Source organism: Anomalospiza imberbis, unplaced genomic scaffold, assembly GCF_031753505.1.
Source record: "Anomalospiza imberbis isolate Cuckoo-Finch-1a 21T00152 unplaced genomic scaffold, ASM3175350v1 scaffold_97, whole genome shotgun sequence".
In the NCBI taxonomy this organism is placed as follows: domain Eukaryota; kingdom Metazoa; phylum Chordata; class Aves; order Passeriformes; family Viduidae; genus Anomalospiza; species Anomalospiza imberbis.
In genome coordinates this window covers 223,966-230,498 of record NW_027100592.1, presented here as the reverse complement: position 1 = coordinate 230,498, position 6,533 = coordinate 223,966, and positions in this window count along the sequence as shown.

Below are 6,533 nucleotides of genomic sequence, written 5' to 3'. Positions count from 1 at the left end.
CAGGACAGGCATGTGGTCCCCACAGGCAGAGCGGGTCCCCTGCTGCCAGGCTGGGACTGGGCTGGGTGGTCCCTGCTCAGGGATGTGGGACCCGGTGCATTGGGTTTTGGTGGCCATCCCCAGCCTGTGCTGCGCTTGCTGGGCCAGCCTGGGGGCACATGGAAGAGCCCTCTCTGCCTGATTGGAGTGACCGTGCCTCTTGCTTTTCCTCAAGGACCGATGGAGATCCCGGACAGAGATGCCACCCTTTTGTACATACGTTGTAGAGTTTGTTGTTGTCTTTAGGCTATAGGTTTTAGGGCTTCTTTTTGTCTTCTGTAAATATGTTTCATAGACTTTTGTTAGATATGTTCTTAGGTATATACGTTCCATAGATAGTTGTTGTTACAAATATTCTTACAATGTAAATGTGTTCTGTGTTTTCTTTGCTGTTTTTCTGAAAATAAACAAGCTTTATTTTTCACACCCCAGTTCTCTTTCCATTTGCTTCAGGCACAGGTAGCATTTGCAAAGTTGTGGTTTCCGCTTGCTCCAGGTTCCCAGGGCTGGAGGTCAGTGGGGGCGCTGGCACAGCCACAAGCTTTTGTTTGAGGGCAATATTGAGAAGGGGGTGGGAGAGGGGGCACAGGGGGAGGTGGGACCCACTGAGGCTCCCCCAGGTCACCCCAGGACCCCCAGGCCTTGTCCCAGCCCCCCCAGTTCCCTCCACAGCCCCGGCTGAGCGGGGCTCAGCCCAGGAGCCGCCGTCGTTCGGGGCTCCCCCGAGGGCAGCCGCCAACGGGAGAGCTCCCGGCTCGGAGAGGCCCCAGCAGAGGAGGGGATCTTGTCCCTCCTCGAGTGCCCTGAAGGGTCTTCAGGCCCCTCTGAAGAGGAGTTTTTCTCTTTTTAGGGATGTTTGGGGGGACCTCACCCCTCCAAGGGTGTTTTTTCCTCCCCATTTTCAGGTGTTTGTGGGGCCACAGCCCCACAAGCCCCTTTTCAGGGGTGATCATGACAGCTTTAAGTGACATTTTTCTGGGGGACTCACTCCAAGCCGCTGTAGGGGATGTTTTGCCCCCCAGGGTGGATTTTTGGGGTTTAAGGGCCCCCGCTCTGGTCGGGTCCCACTCTAACTCCCCTGAAGAGGCCAACACCACTCCTGCTGATTCTGGCAGCGGAGCCCTAGGAGGGTTGTAAGAGTTGAAATTTTTAAATTTCATTTTTATTCTATTTTATTTAAATTCAAATTTATTGATTTTTAGTTTTATTATAACTCCTTGAGAGGACAGCAAGGACATTCAAGGGCAGGAACATTTTTTCCTGGCTGGTGACTGGAATTTCAGACCCTGGCAGTGTGTGCAGAACCACACAGACTGGGATCAAACATGGGCTGGGATCACCTGGACTGAGATCCTATGGACTGGGACCATATGGAATGGGACCATAGGGATCAGGACGGTACACACTGGGATAAACTGGGTTGAGATTCTATGGACTGGGACCACATCGACTGGGATTGCACAGACTGGGATCCCATGGACTGGGAAAAAGCATTGGCTACCATTGGCTACCATCCACATAGAAAGGTGGCCACCTCAAGTTGTCTTGATCCTTTTTGGGTGTCCCATCCCCCTCTTTCCCCCGCCTTCCCCATCGTTCCCTCAATCCCCGCTCCCCTCCCCCGTCTTTGGTTTTGGGGGTTCCAGGCCCCTCCTGCTCCGTGGGGGGGTCCCGATCCCTCTTTGGTTTAATTTGGGGCCCCCAACCCCTTCTCACCGCGACCCCCGCGGCCGGGGGGGCTCTCAGCACCACCAGTGCCACCAGTCCGGCCCCAGCTGCCCCCGCACGCCCCATCCCCATCCCCAGGGTCACCTCCCCCCTCCCCAAATTCCACTCCCGGGGAGCGCTGGGCGCTGCGGGTCCGCCTGGCGACTGAGGAGTCATCGAGAACAAGCGCTCTGATTGGCTAGAAATGGCCCTGCGCAGTCTCTGATTGGCTAGCGCATTGAGAAGCGTTTTGATCTGCCTGGCAACCGAGGAGCAGCGCTATCGCAGGCGCTGATTGCCTGAAAATCGCCGGCCCGGCAACTGAGTTGTCAGCAGCGCCGCGCGCTCTGATTGGCCAGGAGCTGTTTTGGGGTGGGGACGGGGGGAACTGGGGACCCCCAGGAGCCCCCCGGCTTTGGGGGTTTCCATCCCCCCTCGGCCCTCAGGGCGGCCCTGGGGCCACCCCAACACCCCCAAAGTGGGGAGGGTCCCCGGAGCCGTTTGGATCCCCCAAAAATGGGCTGGAAGCGGCAGGAGCCGCCCCAAAAAGGGATTGAAGGGTCCGGTCCGGGAATGGGGGAGGCTCCGGGGATGGCTCCGATCCGGATTGGGGCGGGCTGGGATTGAGGGAGGGTCCGTTCAGCGACTGGGGAGGGGTCTGGGACTGGGTCAGGGGCTGGCATTGGCCAGGGTTTGGGAATTGGGGAGGGGTCTGGGATTGAGGGGATTGCTCCATCCCGGGATTGGGGCAGGGTCGCTCCCTGGGGGAGGGGTCCATTATTGGGCCAGGGCCTCTCCCCTTCCCGAGCCCAATCCCCTTCCTGATCCTGTTCCCGATCCCAATCCCATTCCCATTTCTGTTCCCGTTCCCCATCTCATTCCCGACCCCGATCCCACTCCCATTCCCGATCCCGATCCTGTTCCCAGTCCCGGTCCCGCCGCTGTTTCCAGGAAATGGCTCTGCTCTCAACCCCGACCCCAAACCCAGCGGGTCAAACACCCCAGATCCTGGGGTCAACTCCCCCCGACCCCAAATCCTGGGGGTTCAAACACTGGGGGGGTCAAACACCCTCAAACCCAAACTCTGGGATGTCAAGCCCTACTCCCCCCCCCCCCCAGCCCCGAACCCCAAATTTTAGGATCAAACCCTCCAAATCCCAGATCCTGGGGTGTCAAACACTCCCCAATTCCCAAACGATGGGGTTAAATACCCCTGATTTTGCTGATGCAAAAAAAACTTCTTTTCAGGGTTGGACGACCTGGTTGCGACAGCGGAACCCTTCTAAAAGACGGATGCTAAGAGACATAACCGGTGCTGTGGGAACAGGATTGGGAATTCTAAATAGCATTGATTCAGAAGTATTAATGAACACATTGGCTGCCACCACTAGATTTGACCAAATTCCAACAACCACTGCAGTCGTCCTTCTTGGCCTTGGGAAGACATCAGTGCTTGCTATCAAACATATTACCAAGTTGGGAGGAAGCAAGCGTAAATGATCACAAATTGGTAATTGATGCACTCGGTGCCACACAAAAGAACGTTTCTTTAGCTCTCAGCTGTATCCAGGCTCAATTAGGGATGCAGTCGGTTGCTGCCTCGATTATAAGAGAAGGTGAAGAAGGCACTTTTCCTACTGAGATTCGGAAAATAGTTTGGGACAGTGCCGCTGATTTTGAAAAGGAATTCCAATCCCGGTGGAACCTAGTGAACTTTACCTATGACCCCATCACAAACATAGCCACAGCTTTGGTGTTAACCGTACGTGATGCCTCAAGGGCATTTGGTATTCCCCATCATTGCACTAGGACTGGGACACATATGGAGCCACTGGGAATGTGCTGGGGGCAACTGGGACCACGCTGGGGGCAACTGGGGACAAGGGTGAGTGACTGGGGCCCTGCTGGGAGAGACTGGGATCATACTGGACTCATACTGGGATCTTACTGGGAGTGACTGGGACTATTCTGGGGGCAAGTGGGAGAACTGGGAACACACGGGATGAAAGTGGGAACAACGGGAGCAGTGCTGGGGGCAAATTGTATCATAATGGGGATTGACTGGCAGCAACTGGGCTCCTGCTGGGAGCAGCCCCTGGCGGCCCCGGGAGCCCCGCACCCCTTTCCCGGCCATGCCGCCCCTCCAGCCCCAGCACCCCCCATTGCCGGGGTGCCGGCACTGCCAGGGGTCCCCCCATCTCGGGTTCCCCGCTGGGGCTTCTGGGGCTCTCCTCTCTCGGGGCTCCCGCTCAGGGCAGCCGCGGCTCTCCCGGGGCTCCCCAAAACCGGTGTCCCCCCGACGGGGCTCTGCCGCCACCCACACTGGGATGCCCCGAAAACACCTCTCGGGGACCCCCCGATGTCCCCCCGAGGGCCAGCTGCGGCTCGGCTTTGGAGCCCTGCCAGCTCCAAACATCCCTCCCAAAGAACCCGAACCCAGGCACCCCCCAGGATATTTGGGCCGAGCTCCCCCTCCCTGGGCACCTGCGGGATGGGGGCGATGCTCCCGGGGTGCTGCGAGCTCAGGCAGCGCCAGGGCCACGCGATTCCTTCTCTCCTCTCCTCCGGCTGCTCCCTGCTGCCGCTGCGCCTCTTCCTCCCTCCCTCCTCCTCCTCCCCCGCTCCGGGATCCTGAACCAGGAGGGGAAAGAAGCGAGGAAAGGGCAGAACCGTGAGGGGAAAGGAGCGAGGAAAGGGCGGAACCGTGAGGGGAAAGGAGCGGGGCCAAGGGGACGCGCTGTCCTAAAAAAGCCCGGTTTGACCCAAAATCACCCAAAAGGGCATCAAATGCAGCCTACATCCACATGGTTCGGCCTGACACCAACCCAATGGGATTAAAAGTATCCAGAGGGCTCTAAAATACAACCAAAGGGGCTTAAAACTGCCCCAAGTGTTTTATAGCCCTCAAGAAATGGCTTAAGATCACCCGTAAATCTTTCAAATGTGACTAAAATCCACCCTGAAAGTATCTGGTCCAGCCTAAAATCATCCAAAGGTATCTAAAATCACCAAAATGTCCCTGACACCAACACAAGAAGACCTAAAATCACCCTAAAAAGGCTTGGTTCAACCTAAAATTGCCCAAAGCAGCAAAAAACCCTACTTAAATGCACCCAAAATACACAAAAAAGGGACCTAAAATCACCCACACAGGATTAGGATTCACCCATATGGGCCCAGTTTTTCCTAAACTCACCCAAATGGGCCCCAGCCCCACCCCCATGGGCCTAAAATCACCCAAAGGGGTCTGAAATCCCCCCTAAACCCCACCAGATTCGGCCTCAAATCAGCCACAGGGGCTGAAAATCCACCCAAAAAGGCTCGGGATCCCCGCAAGGGATCTGAAGCCCACCCTAAACCTGCCCGGTTCGGCCCAAAATCCCCCAAAGGGGCCGAGCCCGAGGCCGAGCCCGGGATCGGCTCCGGGGTCGCTCCGGGACCTCCGCGTTCGCTCCGGGCAGTTTTGGCCGCGGCCCCGGACGGGCCTGGGCAGGACCGGGAGGGACCAGGGAGGGCTCGGGAGGGGTTTGGGCATCTGGGGCTTTTTTGGGCTTTTGGGAATTGTGTTGGGAGTTTACAGGGAATTGTTGGGGTTTTTGGGGAGAATTATTGGGTGTGGGGGTGTTTGGGAATTTTGGGAGTTTGGATTTTGAGGGGTTTTCTTGGTGCTTTGAGTGGGAAGTTTTTTTCCTGGGGGTATTTGGGGGTTAATTGATTTTTTTTGTGTTTTCTTTTGAATTTTGGAAGGTTTTACTGGGATTTTGTGGGGATTTTGTGGGATCCTCTGGAATTATTTCTGGGTTTTATTGGGATTTTTAGGGGATTTGGAGGCATTTTATTGGAATTGTTGGGGCATTTAGTGGGATTCTTTGGGGATTTGGGTTTTTTTAGTTATTTTAGTGGGGATTTGGGGGGGCTTGTGGGTTTTCTTGGGTGTTGCCAAGATTTCTTTGGGTCTCGTGAGGATTTTGTGGGGCTTGTTGTGGTTTTGGAGACATTTTTGGGGGGATTTGTGGGGTTTAATTGGGATTTTGTGAGCTTTTTTTGGGATTCGAGGGTATTCTAATGGGAATTTGTGAAATTTAATTGCGATTTCATGGGGTTTATTGGGACTTTCAGGGGTTTAAACCAGATGCTGGTGCCTCTCAGCCCTTCCCCACACCCTGGGACAACTCCAAAGCCCCCCAAAATTCCACTGAAACCCCCCAAAATCCCCCAAAAATCCCAATAAAAAACTCCTAAACACCAAAGAATCCCACAAAATCCCAATGGAACCCACCAAAATTAAAAAAAAAAAAAAACCTCCCAAAAATTTCAATAAACCCCCCAAAAAATAACCACCCCAAAACCCTAAAAAATCCCCAAAATCCAAAATCCTCAAATCCCACAAAACCCCCATAACCACACAAACCCAGTAATTCTCTCCAAAATCCAATAATTCCCCCTAATCTCCCAACAAAATCCCCCAAAGCCCATAAATGCCGCCAAAATCTCCCCAAAATCCCCCCAGAGCGCCCCAGACTCACCGGGGGCAGTCCTGGATCAGGGGGCACCGGCCGGTGGAACAAAAGCCGCTTCAGGGGGCCCGCGGTGCTTTTTGGGGAGGGGGCACCATGGGAGACCCCCCAAAAACGGGGGAGGGGAACCCCTGTGGTACCCCCTCCCCCGAATGCCCCCTTCCCCGGTTCAGGAATAGCCAAACTCAAGAAAATGTAAACCAGGCTTGACTTTCCAGAAATTATTTTTGGCCGGGTTTAGCTGCATCCTCCAGGCTCAGGATCACCGGT